The sequence below is a fragment of the Planococcus citri genome, chromosome 3, assembly GCF_950023065.1.
Source record: "Planococcus citri chromosome 3, ihPlaCitr1.1, whole genome shotgun sequence".
In the NCBI taxonomy this organism is placed as follows: Eukaryota; Metazoa; Arthropoda; class Insecta; order Hemiptera; family Pseudococcidae; genus Planococcus; species Planococcus citri.
This window is the reverse complement of record NC_088679.1, coordinates 2,867,342-2,886,010: the sequence shown is the minus strand read 5'-3', so window position 1 is coordinate 2,886,010 and position 18,669 is coordinate 2,867,342. Positions and strand designations below refer to the sequence as shown.

Sequence of the window (18,669 nt, the reverse complement as noted above, 5' to 3'; positions counted from 1 at the left end):
ACCATAAACCCAAAAAATTCCGAATAAAAAGTTTACAAAATCAAAAATTCTCACGACATTTCATGGTGTTTTATTTCAATTATGATCGTGGTGTGAAAATTTTTCCTCGCGAACTGTCGAAGTTACCAAAAAATGAATTGATTGCTGTGTTTCGAGGCGTTAAATTTATCTGTTGGAGGTCCTTTGAGCTTTCTTTGGACGTCAAAAATTGGACCAAATGCTTAAAAAAGAGTTGAAAAAGAATCGGAACTCCTCAGAAAGAGTCATCGATTTAAAGTTTGATTATTTTTTAACGAGAATTTTGAAAGACTCGAATTGAAGCTTTCTTCAAAATGAGTCGATCGACACTGAAGGGATGACTAATTTTCAAAAAGAGTGCCCAACCTTGATCCCTTAAACATGCTATAATTTCAATGGTTACACTACTTTGAAGCGTTGTAGGAAACCTTTTTGCGCACACTGTACCAAACGTAGTACACGTACAGTACCTAGACCTACTCGTAAACACCGCATAGTAAAACGCGAAGCTATACGAAGAAGGCGCCCGTGTCGAGGCGCTGATTGTAACAAGTTAATTATCTGTCGGAATAATGAAAGCATGAAAGACGTCTGGAATGACATTGTGGGGGCAGGTACAGGTATAAATTAACAGCGACGTTATTGTTATTTGAATTTAATTATGCTCGCCTTAATAAAATGAATAAGGCAGGATAACGAATCAATCAAACCGAGAAAGTACCCGCCATATAAACACGCATAGACGTCGGCATCGACTTCGGCCAGCAACTTAACTATCTTCCACCAGTCACCAGTCACCAGTCCTACAAGCTATAATAATGTTTCACATCTTCTTTCCTATGCACATGATGCTGCTTCTGCTCGACACACTCACACCTAAATACGAACTTACACGATACACGTACATAGAGAGATAAGTTGACTTTGCACTCACACAACACCTTGTAGGTATCCTCTCAAAACGATGAGCGATTTCGTCGAATCGATTTACAAACCTATTACCATAGCATACTGTATACTGTGTGTTAGTGTGCATCGATATACCTTTACCGTATACTTAGGTAGGTTTCTTTCAACTAACCAAAGTATCCCCATGCTTTTTACGTGCCTGGAAGCTGAGAAAAAAATCTAAATAATACGTTAGGTCGCGCTAACAACTTGTTTATATTATTGATTTACCACAACACTGGTTGTTCGATAATTAATATGTAATTATCGACTGTATTCTTAATACTAATTAACTTGGTTTTCGGTCAAATTGTTTAAACGGGTACCGTTTCTTTTATCTAACACCGCTTTTTTGACCTATCACCAAAAAAAAAAAGAACTAAATTATACCTATCGAATTTTTTGTTCGAGTTACATTTACAATAACTTCATTATAAAATACACGATTTCCAAGAATTCTACAAATTATACCGTAGATAAGTGAAAAAACGATTCCGAACTATCTAACCAACAGCATTAAGTGATTAACAAATTAATTCAAAAAGAAAGAAAGAATCTCATTATGCATATAAATAATGTTATCCTTATCGGGACATTACACCATAATCCCTTCACGTATTCTAAGTAAAATTATCACATGTGTAGGCTTACACATCAAAGCCGCAATATTGCCTTTTGAACGTGTTTCTAAGAAATATACCTATTAGGTACCTGTAGGTACTTTTTCTTTTCAACACGTGCTGAAGCTATATCTTTGAAAACAAGTAATTTATAGGTACATAAAACAGAGTTGTAAGATTATGAAATTTACTGTCTAACGATCGTGTCACACTCCTCATTCAAAACAGCAGAGTATTTTGGAGCAAAGTTTTTAAGGTTTTTTGAGAGGTGGAGAGAGGGAGGGGGAGGGGGTTCGGCTGAAAATTTGCCTACTGATGTAAATAGGGGGAAAATACCAATTTTTGCCAACTAATACATACATATCATATTCATATGATTTATAACAATTTTCATTTTCTGTTTTGGATTTTAGGGAGCTTAAATGTGAATTTTTTCGTTTTAAGACAATAAACAAATTGACCCGATCGAAGCGAGAGCGAAAGATTTAAAAAAATTGTATTTTGAGAGGACTATAAAAACGATGGTTTTTTTATGCCAAGAGTTTATTTTTTGGCTTTTAAAATTTTACTTGTGGAATTCGAAAGATTTTTTTTTGGAATGTTGATTTTGAAAAATAAAATAGAACAAGCCCTGGTGAAGGCGAAAGCTCTTGAAAATTTAGTTTTTCAGGGGCTTAAAAAAATTCATTTTTTTCACTTTAAAATTTCAAATGATTTGGACTTCTGATTCCTTCCCAAAATTGTGGAAAACTGCAACAATCATTCCAATATTGAAACCTGATAAAACCCAAATCTGGCATCTAAGTTATCGCCCCAGCTCCTTAACTTCAGTTCCTTATAAAATACTCGAAAAAATGGTTATTAAACGTCTTAATTAGTATATTGATTCCTCAAACTCTCTTAGCATTTATCAAAGTGGTTTCAGAAAGAAAAGATCTACCCTGGATCACCTCTTTAGTCTCAAAAAAGAAATTAGTCCGGCCTTACAGAATAAAGAAAGTGTTCTTCCAGTCTTTTTTGATCTTGAAAAGGCATTCGATAAAGCCTGGCGTTATAAAAAATTCTCCAAAAATTACATTCAATTGGAATTAGAGGACATTTGGCCTACTTTATTCAGAATTTCTTAACAAACCGTACTTTTAGAGTGAGAGTTAACAATACACACTCAAAATTTTTTGAAATTGAAAATGGAGTCCCCCAAGGTTCAGTTCTTAGCACAGTCTTATTTATACTTTTGATTGATGACATTTCCAATGTTGTTTCTTGACCCATTTCTCTGAGAATCTTTGCTGGTGATATAAACATTTCCTTTCGTTCAAATAATATTCAACTAGCTCTTTAAGTAATCCAAGCAACTCTTGAAAAAATTGAGTCATGGGCAGATTCTAATGGTCTAACCTTCTCTGAGTCAAAAACCCACTGTATACTTTTCACCAAAAAAAAAAATAAGATTCCTCCAGATCTCATTCTCAACTTCAAAGGACACTCTTCAGAATTAAAAACCACTGCTAAATTTCTTGGCTTTTTACACGATGAACAGAACATTTAAAAATAAAGGGAGGTACAGAACACTGAACATTAGCTAACAGCTATGTACAGTGACATTGTGAAACAGAATAAACTTCAACAAAAACAATTGGAAGAACAGCAGAGGCAAATCAACCAACCACTTACGAGAAGTAGTAGCTCACTATCAAGCTCCATCTCAGCGAACAAACAACATCAACAGACTAGTCAGAGGAAAATCATAGCAATATGACAATAGACAGCATTAAATCTATCCAGTCAAAAGAAACTTACAGTGAAAAACTCAAAAAGAAACGTATTCCACCTATTTATGTAAGTGGAATTAGAAATATTACTGAATTTACTGCAATGTTGGAAAGCATGGAAGAGTGTGAAACCCCTACAATGCAAACCCTCTCTAATGGAGATGTTAAAATAGCATGCTCAAATGAGCAAAGCTTTAGAGCAGTGTATAGGGCACTGGAGGCTATAAGGAAGAATCCTAGTCACAAAATGTATGGAATTGGGCACCATACATATCAGTTGAAACAAGATAAACCCTATCAGGTAGTTATAAGAGGGCTACACTCCTCCACTTCACCCGAGGATATCAAATTAGAATTGATTAAAATCGGACATGATGCCATTAATGTCACCAATGTAATTATTAAAAAAATGAGGTGAAAAAAGATGTATCTGGAGAAATTGTGAGTAAGAAATCATATAAGGTGGCATTACCACTCTTTTATGTAATCTCAACCCAAAAGAAAACAACAAGACCATTTATGAAATGGGGTTCTTGTTGCACTCGAAAGTGAAGGTAGAACCTCCAGCAAAAAAGAGGGAGCTACCTCAATGTAAAAACTGCCAGCAGGTTGGTCATACCAAAACATACTGTGCAAGGAAACCCAAATGTGTTAAGTGTGGATTAGACCATGAAACAAAGCAATGTAGGAAGAAGAAAGAAGACCCAGCCAAGTGTGCCAATTGTGATGGTGATCATACAGCCAACTGGAGAGGGTGTCCAGTATATCAAGCAAAAATAGATGACAGTAATTGATCGTGTCAAGCAAAGGACCACTCAAAGCCAGGAGCAGATAACAACTCAGAAACCTGAGCAAGTCAAAATTGTCAAAAGAAACCTTCCAACGAATAACACGGATGAATCGGATGAACCAGTGGAACTAAAAGAGCAGGCGAGCTTAAAAGACATTTGGGAACTGCTTAAAAAAATGGATAAAAGAATTTCTCAAGTTGAAAACACACAAAACAAGATCAAAGCAAAGAAACATCCATCAGTTAAAACCTCACGACTTAGTCATAGATATTATAAAAAATAAATAGAGTACTCTCACTGGAGAGATACTTTATAAAATAGCAGAGTACACTCTCACTGGGGTGAACCCTGCACATGTCATGTAACTAACTTGTTTAAAGTCAGAAATATTACTTATTTAAGTTCTCCTTAGGATTGTAATAAAACTTTTGATAGAAAACTAAATTGGACTCCTCATTTTCTAAAAGTAAAATCAGATATCATGAAACACCTAAATCTGTTGAAAATTATCAAAAACACTAAGTATAATCCATCTCGCAAACTCCTACATCACTTGTATAAATCTCTAATTTGCAGTAAAATCGAGTATGGAAGCCCATGTTTTGCAAATATAAGGACCCATTTCTAATTTCATCACAATGTTGAATGATCTTCAAATCAATCCAAAAACACTCATCCAAAAACCAATATTATATCCCCCTTGGCTCCTCAAACCTCCTCAAGTCAATACACAACTTATTAACTACTCAAAAAATAGCCACTCTCCACTAGTAATAAAACAAAACTATCTTGAACTTTTATCAGAATACAGAAAATTAAATCTCTGCTTTACAGGTGGATCAAAAATACCAACACTTCATTCAGGGTATGCCTACTCTATTAATCATAAAATTTCAAATTTTAAAATCCATTACTGCTCTTCAATCTACACTGCCGAACGGCGAACTCACAGCTATTTTCCACAGTCTCTGTGACATATTCACTTATGAATCAGAAAATAAGTCTTTCTTAATTCAGAGTGATTCCCTCAGCTCACTAACTGCTATCCAAAATCTATTTCCTGACCACCCCCTAATTTAAAATATTCATAAAACTCTATTTGATTTACAAAATTCAATTTTCTCCATCCAGTTTATGTACATATTATGTACCCAGCCATGTTGGAATCACAGGAAATGAAATTGTAGATGAAAATGCAAAATCTGCCACTACTCTTTCTCCTCTCACATTTATCACAGCTGACGACCTTAAATCTATCTTCACCCAAAACACACTTGAGAAATGGCAAAACTGTTGGTCCCTCCAAACATCAAACAAGCTCTTTCACCACAAAAAAACTACTCAGCCTTGGAAAAACCTATCTCAACTAAATGGACTTGAAGAAATCATTATAACTAGATTGAGAATTAGCCACACAAAAATCACCCACAATCACCTCTATGAAAAGACCCCAAAACCCACATGCCAGTTCTGCGCGTCAGAACTTAAATCTGTCCAACACTTACTATTTCACTGTCCCTCCTTACATCAGCACAGACTATCCCTACAAATAGATAAAAGATCCCTATTCATACCAGACGACCCTTCCGAAATTAAAAAATTCTTAGACCTAATTAATAAACTTGACCTTAACAACTCGATTTAAATCTCACACGACGGGTGTAATAATCAAGTACCTAATTACAAACACCCAAAAAAAATTCAAATGTTGAATGATATTTTTTTTTTAGAAATTTCAATTTTGAAAAAGAAAAGAAATTTGTATTTTGAGAAATAAAAAATCAGGGTTTTCTTGTATCACAGGCCCTGTTTTGTCGGTCTCCTCAGTGCAAACTACTCCCTTTGCTCCCTCTCTCGAAGGCCCTGCTTGAGGTGTCAGACTGGAAATGGGTCCAAATGTGGATTGAATCTTTGAAGAGGTAAAGTACATATAAGTAAGCCACAACTCGATTTTTGGCTGCCCAAGTTAATTTCCACTAATTCTAAAGCAAAATTCTTGAGAAATCGAAAATCGCGCTGGAATAATTTTAATTGGTGAAATTCGAATTCGAGGCGTTGATACTTTCTAGTTTCAGGACTAATTTTCATCATTTTGCCCGAATAAATTTTTATTTACTTATTTAAAAAAAAAAATCTTCTAAATTAGTCAAATTTGGAATTTCAAAAATTTGCCCAAAAAATCGAGAAATCAACTCGACAGTTGAAATTTTGGTATTAGGGGTTCAATGAAAATATAATGCCATAAAATCAGCTATTTGGAATTTTTGAAAGCCTGCCAATTGTTTTCATTATTAGCTTAAGAAAGTACAAAACATTTTACTGTACCAGGGATAGATACTTCGAAATAAAAATCTGGATCTGTTTAAAGGGTGATTTATAAACTGACCAAAATATCAACTGACCATCGTCGTCTCCAAGTCCATATGCTACGGTTATCGAAGCACCTATTAGTCGTTTTTTTCGGGATAATTTAATCTCATTATCAAATTAAAATAAACATCCTATTTGAAAAGTTTATCAGCGAACTTACACTTGTTCCCAAATGATATTCACATTTCTCGTTGTCGGCTAAATTGAAAGAATACAGATTATTTTGACTAATGATTGCCTCACTCGAAAGGTGTTGTTTTTTTTTTTTTTTTTTAAAAAAAAGGTTATCGAAGGTTAATTCTTGATTTTTTTAGTTTTTGGGCAAAGATTAACCGGATGAGAATTGTGGTAAAAAAATAATTATTAATTGTTGTTTCCCTAACATTTTGAGAAAATTTTGAACGCCATAAGGTCAGTGATAAGATGTGGAAAAAGATGTAGTAAGTATATTAGATTAAAAAACCACCTTCTTTTATAGCTTGCCATACAATGTATACATTTAATGATGTATATCCTGTAATTGGAATGTAAAAATAAGATAATTTTTTTCCACCATGTTCAACTTGTGAAAAAAGTTTACTAATTTATCTTATAATAGATTTCTCATATTTATTCTCTTTTTTTAATTTATTATACTGGTATTTCGGTCTTTTTTTTTGCGTTGGCGGCGACGAAGACGGTAGCGGACATATGAATTGTATGTACATCATTCGATTAGGTACTATAGGCGTTACAGTTGTTATTGGCGATGCGGTATATTAGGCTGGTTTTCTAACATCTTTATTATTAAGGTGACAGCCGAGTCGAATCGTCTTTTATTGTACTGTACGATATTGTAACCATCGTTATTATTTCTTTTATTATCTCGCTCCAGTTGAAATACACGCTGGAAAATGTTTGGCGTAATTTTTTAATAAAATAGTGACACATCTTTTGTTTATAAGATGAAATAATTTCAACTTACCTTAACCGTCGCTCGTCGAAGCCCCGTTAATTTCCGATTCTTTTATGCGAAGCCGATACCGTTGTCTGGTGAGGCTTTGGTCTGGTGCTTCTGTGTATAAGTAAGCGGCGTCAACGACTGATTCGCTAAAAAAAAAAGCCCCACAGGGATCTCTGCTTCAGATAATTGAAACTCGGTAACTGAGTTAGTATTAATTAATTTGATCTGTCGACTGATGTAGGCTTTTAGGTCATAGCTTATTTTGCGTACCTCTACCTGTACGTATCTTCCTCGTAGGGATATAAGGCGATTTTTTCCCTTCTTTACTGCTCTGCTTTGCTCTGCCCTGCCCTGCCCTGCCCTGCCCTGTATATTCTAAATAGGTTCTCGAAGACAAAAGCGTTTATTTTTGAATACATGCACATCGCTCATACGTCAGTGTGTGCATTTGTACAGGTGTTTTGTTTTAGTGTAGTGCGTGACTACGTTACATAAATAGATTTATATTTTCTTGTTTCGTTATTTCGCAACTTCCCATTCGATCTATCAATTAAGCGGGTACCTCGGTAACGAGCTTTGTCATGTTTTTTCCCTCTATCTTTTTCTGTATGTTCTTGTTCAGTGCCTGAATCGATCCGGTATCGTGTACTTACTTGCTTAAAAACGTATCCTCGTAATATGTCTGTGTGGAGATTGAAGTTGCAGAGTTGCTCATTGGGTCAATTGTGTTGGTCGAGCAGAATGTTCGTTCTTTGGAAAACTGAAAAAAGTCGAGAAATTTTGCCCTTCTGGAAAAGTTATCGAAATGTCCGAGAAATTTGAAAATTTCACTCCAAAATTAAGGAATTTAAAAATCTTTTCTATATAATCATTAATCAGCGACTGATGCTGTCAAGGCATTGACAGTTCTTCCTTCTGAAAAAATATTAAAATGTTGAAAGGTATTGAAACGAAAATTTGAAGTGTAAAATGTTGTCCTCCTCTCGCAACCCATCAGTGAAGAAGTCGTAAAATTTATTGATAAATGTCTTGCCTTTTTCATTTTGAAATTTTGTTAGCAAAAAGTCTCGGATTTGTCAAAATTGCCAAAAAAGTTGTTTCTTGCCCAAAATTGATAAGAATTGTCGCTTCTTTGCTTTTGTCGATAGTAGGTCTCAGAATTTTAACGCGATATTTTTGGAACGAATCGTTCGCGAATGCATCAATCGCTTCTCGAACAAATCGTTCGCGAACGACATATTGAAAAATATTTTAAACGATTTTCATTTGGATTTTCTTCACGTCTACAGCAAGACAACTTTGAACCAATTTCTTAAACGTTCGTGAACGATTCATTTATTGAATGATTCATTCGTTCGCGAACGATTCATATTGAAATTTTTTTCAAAAAATTTTTCTCTGTTTGATGCACCGAAAATAGAGCTCCTTAATAATGATTTGAATTTTGAAACGTGATTTTCTTATGATTTCGTCTTGATCGCGAATGATTCGTTTGAAATGAGATCGAATCGTTCGCGAACGTTTTAAATGACGAAACCTCATTTCGAGATTTAATTTCTGAATTCAATGAAAATTGAGATGAAAACCACTGCGAATGATTTTTTGTAGGTAATTCGTTCGCGAATGATTCATTTAGAGAATGGTTCGTTTGTTCGCGAACGATTCACATTATTTTTTCTAAAACTTGTTCTTAGTCTAATGCACTGAAAATACCTTCCTGATAGGTAATGATTTGAAACATGATTTTTTTATGATTCGGTCGCGAATGATTCGTTCGAAATGCGATCAAATCGTTCGCGAACGTTTTAAATGACGAAACCTCTTCTCGAGATTCTATTTCTGTGTTCAATGAAAATCGATATTGAAATCACTGCGAATCATTTTTTGTAATTCGTTCGCGAACGATTCACATGGAAATTTTCGTTGCAAAATTGTTTTTTGTCCGATGCACCGAAAATGCTCCTAAATAATGATTTGAAACGTGATTTTCTCATGAATCGGTCGCGAAGTCTCGATTTGTTGCCAAAAACAGTCGACGTTGCGGTATTTGCCAACATTTTCCAAAAATAGGTCTTCTTTCATCAAAAAAGTTGCCAAAAATTTTCACTTTTTCGAATAAAATTGCGAAAACGTACCTTTTTTTTAAAACAGACATTGTAAACATGTATCACTTTTTTCCAGTAATTTCCAAAAAGTCTCGCTTTTTGACAAAAATTGACAAAAAAACTCGTTTTTGCCAAAAATTTCCAAAAGTCTCAGTTTTTTCCAAAAATAAAATTGCTTGAAAATCTTAGTTTTTTGGCTTTAAATTGTCGATATCTCGATTTCTTGGGGCTGAAATTGCTAAAGTTTTTCATTTTTGTGTAAGTCTTTTTTCTGACAAAAATTTGGAAAAATCATTATTTTATTGTTTGCCAGAATTTCTCAAAAATTCATTTTTTTATATTTTCAACGAAATGTTCTCTTCTTTTTTGTATTAAAATGTTTGACTCGCGTCTTGTAACTTTTTTGGTTACTAAAATTACTGTTTTTTTTCCCGGGGGGGGGGGAGAAGGGATTGAGTACGAGAATTGTTTTGTAAAAAATTTTGAATTTTACTCCATTTTTTGTTGGAAAATTTTTACAAAAAAATTAAAAAATGACGAACAAGTTTTTTCGATTTGTTTGAAAAATGGAAAAATATTGGCATCACTGAATTTCAAAATAATATCTCAGTTTCAGAAATAATTTATACTTTTCGAGATGTTTTGGCATAATTTACGTTTAGTATTCGAGAAGAAACTATTTTCATAAAACACGAATTTACTCAAAAGTAAGTGAGATTATAAAAATCATGATTTTTTCGAAAATATCCCCTCTTTGAGAACCCATATCTTCCCTCCAGGATCACATCCAGGGATAAAAAATTTCTGGGTGACTTTCAAATAAAAATGAAGGTTTTTACAAAATTTGGTCAAAACTAGGGGGCTTCGCCCCCTAGGTCGCTCCGCGACCTGAACTCCCTGCTCGCGCACTCGCTTCGCTCGTGCTGCTCGCCCTGGCCCTCACTCCGCTCAGGCCTCTCGCCCCTTCGGGGCTCGCTTTTTTGACAACTCAACTCATGCCCCTTCTCCTATAATGCAAATCAGCTAAAATATGTCAATGGCAAATTCTACTCGGGTTCTAAAGTACAATTTTTAAAAAATCAAATTTTTCAAGAAAAAAAATTCAAGTTTGAACAAAATTTTTATCAACTTTTAAAATGAATCAACTACATTGTTTTCCTCAAAAAACTTACGTCTATTCACTTCAGATTTATATTTGGGATGTTGAATTACTCTGGTATACCTACTGACTTGACATCATCATTTTTTAGGAGTAAAATTTCTGAAATTCTATACTTACGTAAAATTGGTAAAAAAAATGTTTGAAATTCTTGTAAAATAATGGCATAAAATGAGTAGGTAGTGAGTATGCTGAAGTAATTCACTCCTATTAAATGGAAATCTGAGATAGGGTAGTCGAATTTGTATCGCAAGTATAGAAATTTAGAAACCTTACCAGTCGTGGCGTAGCTAACGGAGGGAAGACGTGACTTGAGCCATTACCCCCCCTCCCCTCCAGTCAAAATTAGAAATAATGCGTGCAATAATGTACCGTTTTTTCGTTTTTTGTACCCATTTCTTTCAAAAAATTTTCTCTCTCACTTCACTTGAGCATTAATTGCACCTTCATTTCCATAAAATTTTCGGTCTTCATGAAGTTACCTCTAATTTTGATTTTTTTTAATGCCTAAAAATCTGGTTTTGCCCTTTCATTGAGAAAATTCTGGCTACACAGTATTGAACCCTCCCCCTATCTTCACTTTAATTTTTTTACGAACAGTGTTCCACTAAACATTTCAATTTGTGCTCTTGAAATGAAATTCTAAACCAAAAATGATTTCAAGTGCAGAACCTCCTCTCCTTTATTATTTTAACTGATACCACATTCCAGTTTTGTAAAAATTAAATACTATAGGAATGAATGTAACTCGCAACACAACAATATCATTCCCTCCTCAACACCCCTACGCTGTAAACACGCCCACATAGCAACGTTCTGAGTGTATTGTTGTCGGTGCGCATTGTAATACATACGTGCATTTATACACAATAGAAAAAGTGTTTTTTCAATTTTTTCGGCCATTAATTTAAAAATTTCGGATTTTTTTTTCTTGATGACATATCTACACGTCAAAAGGAACGTTTGAAAAAAAAATTGTCGAAATCGGTTCGATAGAAAAGGCTGGCGAACTCTATCAAGGTTTATATCCAAAATTCTATTGTTTAAACACAATAGAAAACGTGTTTTTTCAATTTTTTCGGCCTTTAATTTCAAAATTTTCGATTTTTTTCCCTTGATGACATATCTACACGTCAAAAGGAACGTTTTAAAAAAAAATTCGTTGAAATCGGTTCAGTAGAAAAGGCTGGCGGACTCTATCAAGGTTTTCCTTCAAACATCTTTTAATATATAAGGATCCTGCGACTTTTTTTTCTCATGTCGAATTTTGTCCGTTTTTGGCTTTCATATTTCAAAAAAAAAGTTGAGGGGGAAGGGATGCCCTGAAAATCGACCTGTAAATGTAAAGTGTTGAAAAGTGCAATATTATACCTCCCAAAATCGTATTTTTTTTTATTTTTGGTTTTTTAAATCCCTATTTTGAGAACCAATTTGGGGTTTGAGGTCAAATGGTTTCTAAAAATGAATTCTGTGCCCTTGAAAACCTCTACAGGTTGTACTTTTTGAAAATTGTAAATTTTGTACCTCCCCTTTGGAGTCAATTTTGCGGTTTGGGATGAATTAGTCTGGTGATGTTCCTGAACCAACGTCTCAATTAAATGAAAATAATTTCGATTTGCAAAATGAATGATTCAATCGATAAAAACAATTGTTTGATTCAACAATATGTAATGGTTTTACCAGTCTGGCGGTGAAATATTACTAATTGGTCAGTGACTCAATTTTTCAGCAGGTACTTTGTCGGTAAAATGGCGAAAATTCAGTGATCATTGCGTAAAAACCTGCTCGTATGTTCTGATTCAATTCAAATTGAGAAAAGAACCAACCAAGCAGAACTTACCACTTTTTCAAACCTGCAGACTGAGGTTCTTCATCATCAGTGATTATTCTGCAGTACAATTTCCAGTGACTCATTGGATTTGAAGAGGAAAGTCGAAGTCATAATTTGATGAGTACCTATACTGTATTTTGTGTACTTTTACGTGTTTCATTTTCTCGATATATCTGTTGCGATCATCTCTTCGTTCTAGTCTATCTAATTAACCCGAATTAATTATTCGAATACGAGTAAATTGGATAATTATTTACGTCTAGATAACGTATTTGTACGTATTCGATTCGTAGGTAATTTGCAAACGTACAGTATCAATTTAATCAACAATTGTTACGCTATGCGAGCAATTATGAATCGGCTTCCTTTGAAAATATTCATTGATTGTTGATTCTTGAATCGAAATGTACGAGAGTAATCTTTGATGATTTAATTATTTTTCTTCTAAAATAATAATTAACTTAGAAGAATAATTTTTCTAATAGGAACAAGATGGTTATTTTTATAGAATTGATGTCGGCGGGTATAGTGGGCACACAAAGTTCTTATGACGTTTACTTTTCATCATTTTCATCCAATTAATTGTGTACTTACTTAAGAACAGAGTGATTTAATTAGTGTATAATTTCTCGAGTATAATAGTTTATCAAAAATTTTCTTATACCGATGGCTAAGGGTCATAAATAAATTATTCATTACATGATTAAGTATTTAGTAATGTTAATCATCCTATGTTACTAGTTGGATTTTTTCTTTTTCGTTGCAGGTGTGGTTGCTGATGATTACGATGCCAGGAGATTAGTTTATGCTGATATTCCAACGGTTATGTTTTGAGGGCGTTTCAAAGATTTTCAGATTTGCAGAACAGGTAAATGATAATATTTATTTATTTTTTTAAATGGTATTTGCTTTAAAATATGTATTATGGGTAGGGGTACGAGCGGTTATAATCGATCGGTTACAATGTCAGACTACTTCATTTTTTTTCTGAGCTCAATTTTTTGAAAGTCGTATGGAGTGTTGTGAAATTGACTGTGTTTACTTGAAATTTTGGGAATTTTGTTTTTGGGGGGGAGGGTGTTTGATGTATGCAGGGCTGCTCAAAGTACGAAAAATTGATTAATTTTGTTTAGTTTTTATTAATATTTCACCTACGATCAACTTGTAGGTAGTAATGGTGACTAATGGGTGATTTTCGAGAAAATGTGGGAAAGTACTCGTAGCGTCGAAAAAAAGTTTTCTGTAATTTATTTTTTTGAAAAATTAAAAAGCACACTCGAGCACGAAAAAAGGCGAGAATTTGACCTAGGTAGCGCGAAAGCACGAAAATAGTATAGAAATTTCTTCAGAGAACACGAAAATTTCTAAAAAAAAATTGGTGTAATTATCAAAACGGTCATATGATTTTAACAAAAATCGACACTTTTTGACAATTGTGCCAGAAAATGGGCACTCGTTGACTATTTTGCCAAAAATTACACTTTTTCACATTTTCCCCAAAAATTGGCACTTTATGAAAGTTTAGCAAAAAATACGACTTATGTTTGGTATTTTTGGAACAGAAACAGGACTTTTTAAACAGATAATAGGAAAATCAATTTTTTTAGTGTTTGTTGGCAAAATGAACACAAATTTCTCAGCAATTTTGGCAAAAGTTACGACCATTTGATTATTTTATCAAAAAACTATTTTCTTGAGAATTTTGGAATTTTGACTAAGAACATTACAACTTTTGGTCAACTTGCCAAAAATTTACACACTCTGACAATTTTGACAAAAAGTGGGAATTTTTTGGCAATTTTGGCAAACTTGGTCTATCTTGGCAAAAAGAGGACATGTAAAAAATAGACACTTTTCGCCTTTCAGCTCCACCCCCCCCCCCAAGTTGACACTTTTTGACTTAGGCACATTTGGCAAAAAAAAAACAGTAGCTACGCCATGAGCTTGTTTGGAGAAAAAGAGGATTTTCAACCAGATAATGTGAAAATCAATTTTTTATATTTCAGATAGGGAGGGGGTACAAAAACAAGCTGTCTAGCGGTCCTGTAAGTCCTGCAAAAGTCGTGATTTTTACCGATGATTCCTGCAAATCCAGCAGTTGTCCTGCTTTTTTCACTTTTCATCAAATAAATTCTGCTTTTTTTTGATCAAACTTCAAATTATCAAATTCATTACTTACTCCTTTCACTGGAATTTTTGAAAAAGTTGCGTAGATAAGAGTTCATTTGCTGACTTTTTTAGAACTTGAATTACACATTTTTGAGAGATTTTGATCTCACTTTGCTCGGGCTATTTGCTCTTCTTTTTCCACATACATAGAAAACTCATGGTTCAAATTTAAGAAATGTTCAGAATCAGAAAAATAAACCCCTCCCTGCATAAAAAAAAACTTTTTTTTTACTTTCCAAAACATGAATTTTTGAAAGATTTTGACCTTGCTTCATTCGGACTAGTTTGATTTTCTTTTTCAAGTTCAAATCATTTTTCAAAATCATCATTCAAATTTGAAAGTTTTTTTTTTTTTTAAAGAAAATCATATTTTAAATTTTAAAGCTATGTGATAAAATAAACTACTTACTCATCATAATACACCTCTTGATGGGTTCTATGGCTATGTTGACTGCCATGGATTAGGTGCAAGGAACAAGCAGGGTGAAAGATTGCTACAATTTTGCACTGAATAAGAAATGGTCATTACAAACACGCTCTTTCAGCATCATAGTCGACGACTGTACACATGGAAATCCAGTGGTGGTGTCAAAAACCAAATCGATTACATCCTAGTATAGAAGAGGTGGAAGTTGGCAATAATACAATCCAAGACTTATCCTGAAGCAGATGTTGCATCAGATCACCAATTGCTGGTGGCTTCTTTCAAATTGCATCTTTGCAGTGGGAAGAAACCTATAAAGAAAAATCACATATACCTTACTGACCAAGAAAGGAAAACACTTGCTCCCCAAATAAATATTGATCACACTGATGAAGAGGACCCAAATACCTCATTGGAAAACATGAAGGCAGAAATCCAAAAGAAACACAGTTTGGTGATCAAGAATAGGAAGAAAGAATAGAAATAACCTCAACCATGGATGTCTAAAGAAAGATTGAAGTTCCTAGAAGATTGCAGAAAAGCAAAACTGGAAGGAAATGATAATAAGTACAAAGCCTTGAATAGATGCGTTCACAGAAATTGCATGAAAGACAGGGAAGCCTACCTGAACAGATGTTGTGAGGAAATTCAAGAATATGCTGACCACAACGAATCAAGCATACTTACCTACTATTTAAGAAGATGAACAGATCACCAGAGATTTTAAACCACAATCACGTGAAATCACAGCAGAGGATGGTACAGTCACATGGGACTCAAATAAGATTTTAGAGAACTGGAGATTGTATTTTAGCAAGCTATATCAGAGTGAACCACAGAACCCAAGCAACAATGAAGTACCAGGAATTGAAGTAGACAATATAGAAGAGCCAGAAATCTTACTTGATGAAGTGAGAGATGCCATTAAGGCGTTAAGAAAATGCAAAGCGCCTGGATATGACAGTATTGAGACTGAGATACTACAGTCCATGGGTGAGAAAAGTTTAAGATATGTTCCATATTCCATAAATGTAACTTGTACAAAGCTGATAGGCGCCCACATACGTAATAAAGAATTGAATTGAATTGAGAAAGCAGAGTAGGTGATCTGGAAGATATGCAACAACATATGGCGCAAAAGAGAATGACCAGAAGATTGGTGCAAATCAGTGTTAATTACGCTACACAAGAAATGTAGTACAAAAAACTGTGTTAACTATTGCACAATAGCCCTGATGGCTGATTCCACATGCCAGTAAAGTGATGCTCCGAATAATCAACAAAAGAATCAAGACATACTTACATAGGCAGATCCCACCTGAACAGGCAGGTTTTATGCCTGGAAGAGGTACAAGAGAATAGATCTTGAACATCAAATAATTGATAAGTTCCGTGAATTCAACATCCCTCTGGTACTATGCTTCGTTGATTATGCAAAGGTCCAATTGGACAAAGCTATATGAGATGCTATGTGAGATGGGAGTTCCAGAGCACCTAATTGAGCTGATCAAATCGCTGTATGACAAGAGTCAAACCAGTTTCAGTCAGAATGAGGAGTAAGGCAGGGCTGCATACTCTCACCTCTGCTGTTCAACATCTATGGCGAGTGCATCATGAGAAAAGCCTTGGAGAACTGGGAAGGTGGCATCACGATAGGAGGAGGAAGAATTTCCAATCTCCATTACCCTGATGATATGTACCACCTTAATGGCCGCAAGTGAAGAGGAACTGACAGAACTGATCAAGCGGGCCAGGATGGTCAGTGAGGACATGGAACTGCTCATAAATGTGGGGAAAACTAAGGTCATGTTAGTTGGTAGAGCTGGATGCTTACCAGAATCTGAAGCCTTGAATGAATTCAAAAAGGTGAACTCATTTATCTACTTGGGTTCACTTGTGGATGCTGATGGAGGATCAGCCAAAGAAATTAGAAGAAGAATAGCTCTTGGGAAAGCAGCGATGTCTCGGTATGAGAAAAGTCACCACCAACTGGAAAATCTCCATAAAAACAAGGAAGAGACTAATCAGAACACTAGTTTTTCCAGTTGATGCTTTTGAAATGTGGGTATGGCGCAGGATGTTGAAGATACCATACACTGCACACCAAACAAATGCATCAATTGTGGAACAACTGCAAGAACCAACCAGGCTAAATAAAATATTATGTGAAACCAGAATAATGAGTTATTTTTGACACATAGCCAGAAGAGGACCTGAAAACATTGAAAAAGGAATTCTCTTTGGTAAGGTCCCCGGAACATGAGGGAGAGGAAGATTTCCAACAAGGTGGACTGATACAATCCGGAAAACAGTTGGTTCAGTTGCGAATGCGGCTACGCTAGCTCAAGATAGAGAGGAGTGGTGGTCGTTGTTGGAGGCACACTAGTTGCTTGCGACTACGACGTTGATGATGATGATGACTCATCACAATACCACTCGAAGTACTGATATTTTTTGAACGCTTTTACCTTCGCTTCGCCAGGACCAGTCTGGTGTTGTGCAAAATTATACCCATGAAATGACAAAATTGTTCGTTAAATTGGTATCTATTTTTTTTTAAATCTCGTTCAAATTTTCCATTAAATTTTTTTACATGTTTAAAAAGGTTTTTTATTTGTCTAATTGAAGGTGAAAATGAAATCAAAAATTGAAATGATAAAATCATCTTTCGAAATCTCCCTCCCCCTCCCCTATTAAGAAATTCCAAGGGTTTTAAAAAATGTACCGCTAAAAGTCCTGCTAAAGTTCTGCTTTTTCACTTTGAAATTTTGTTATACACTCCCTGAAAATATCTTGACTCCGGATTTCAATGAACTGTACTTACAATCTCCCATTCGAATTTTTAGAAATCTGGGGACACCTTGGAAACTTGAATTTAAAAAAAAAATGATTTCCCCCAATCCGCACCAGGCGGTGGGTATTGGGGGTACGGGAAGGGGTAGAGGTAGGAGTAGGGTTATAACTATGGATAGATTTACGAAAACAGCACGAATTCCGCTTTCTCGATTTTAGTACACACCCTGTCCAGTGCATTACATCAGAAACAAAAGTCTGAAGTTTAACGATACGTTATTCAATCGAGTGGTTGTTTTGTGTCTAGTCAAGTGGCCCCATTGAAAGCAAAGGCTATACAACAAGAGAGAGGTACGATGACCATCGACTCAAAAAAAAAAAATCAGCCTATAGCGTAAAATCAGCACACACTGCCCAGTACCTAGACCTATAGACCAGGAGGCGGGATGTAATTTTGACCAGATTGAAATTCTTTCTTTAAAATATCTCGATTTAACTCCCTGCGGTAAGCTTTTTTTTATTACTGCTGCTTGCGTCGCTGTATAGCGGTTGTACAAGTACTATGAAGTTGTTGTTACATAGACAGTCAGTCTATTTACATAAATCACTATAGTGCGTATATAGTATGAAAACCACAACAACTAGAGTACTTGACAAAAAGACGACAATAAATCTCCGCGATAATTGCATTTATTAAGCGATCAGCTTTTCACGTAGTACCTACTA

The 18,669-nt window shown here is 34.8% G+C and overlaps 1 long non-coding RNA gene across 1 annotated transcript in view; it reads left to right on the top strand.

The window, feature by feature from the left end:
* LOC135841658 (uncharacterized) overlaps window positions 1-18,669 on the top strand; it is a 285,746-nt gene that overhangs the window by 201,212 nt on the left and 65,865 nt on the right. Inside the window, exon 4 of the long non-coding RNA XR_010557966.1 lies at window positions 13,324-13,425. This is a non-coding gene — a long non-coding RNA (uncharacterized LOC135841658). The remainder of the gene's footprint in view (window positions 1-13,323; window positions 13,426-18,669) is intronic.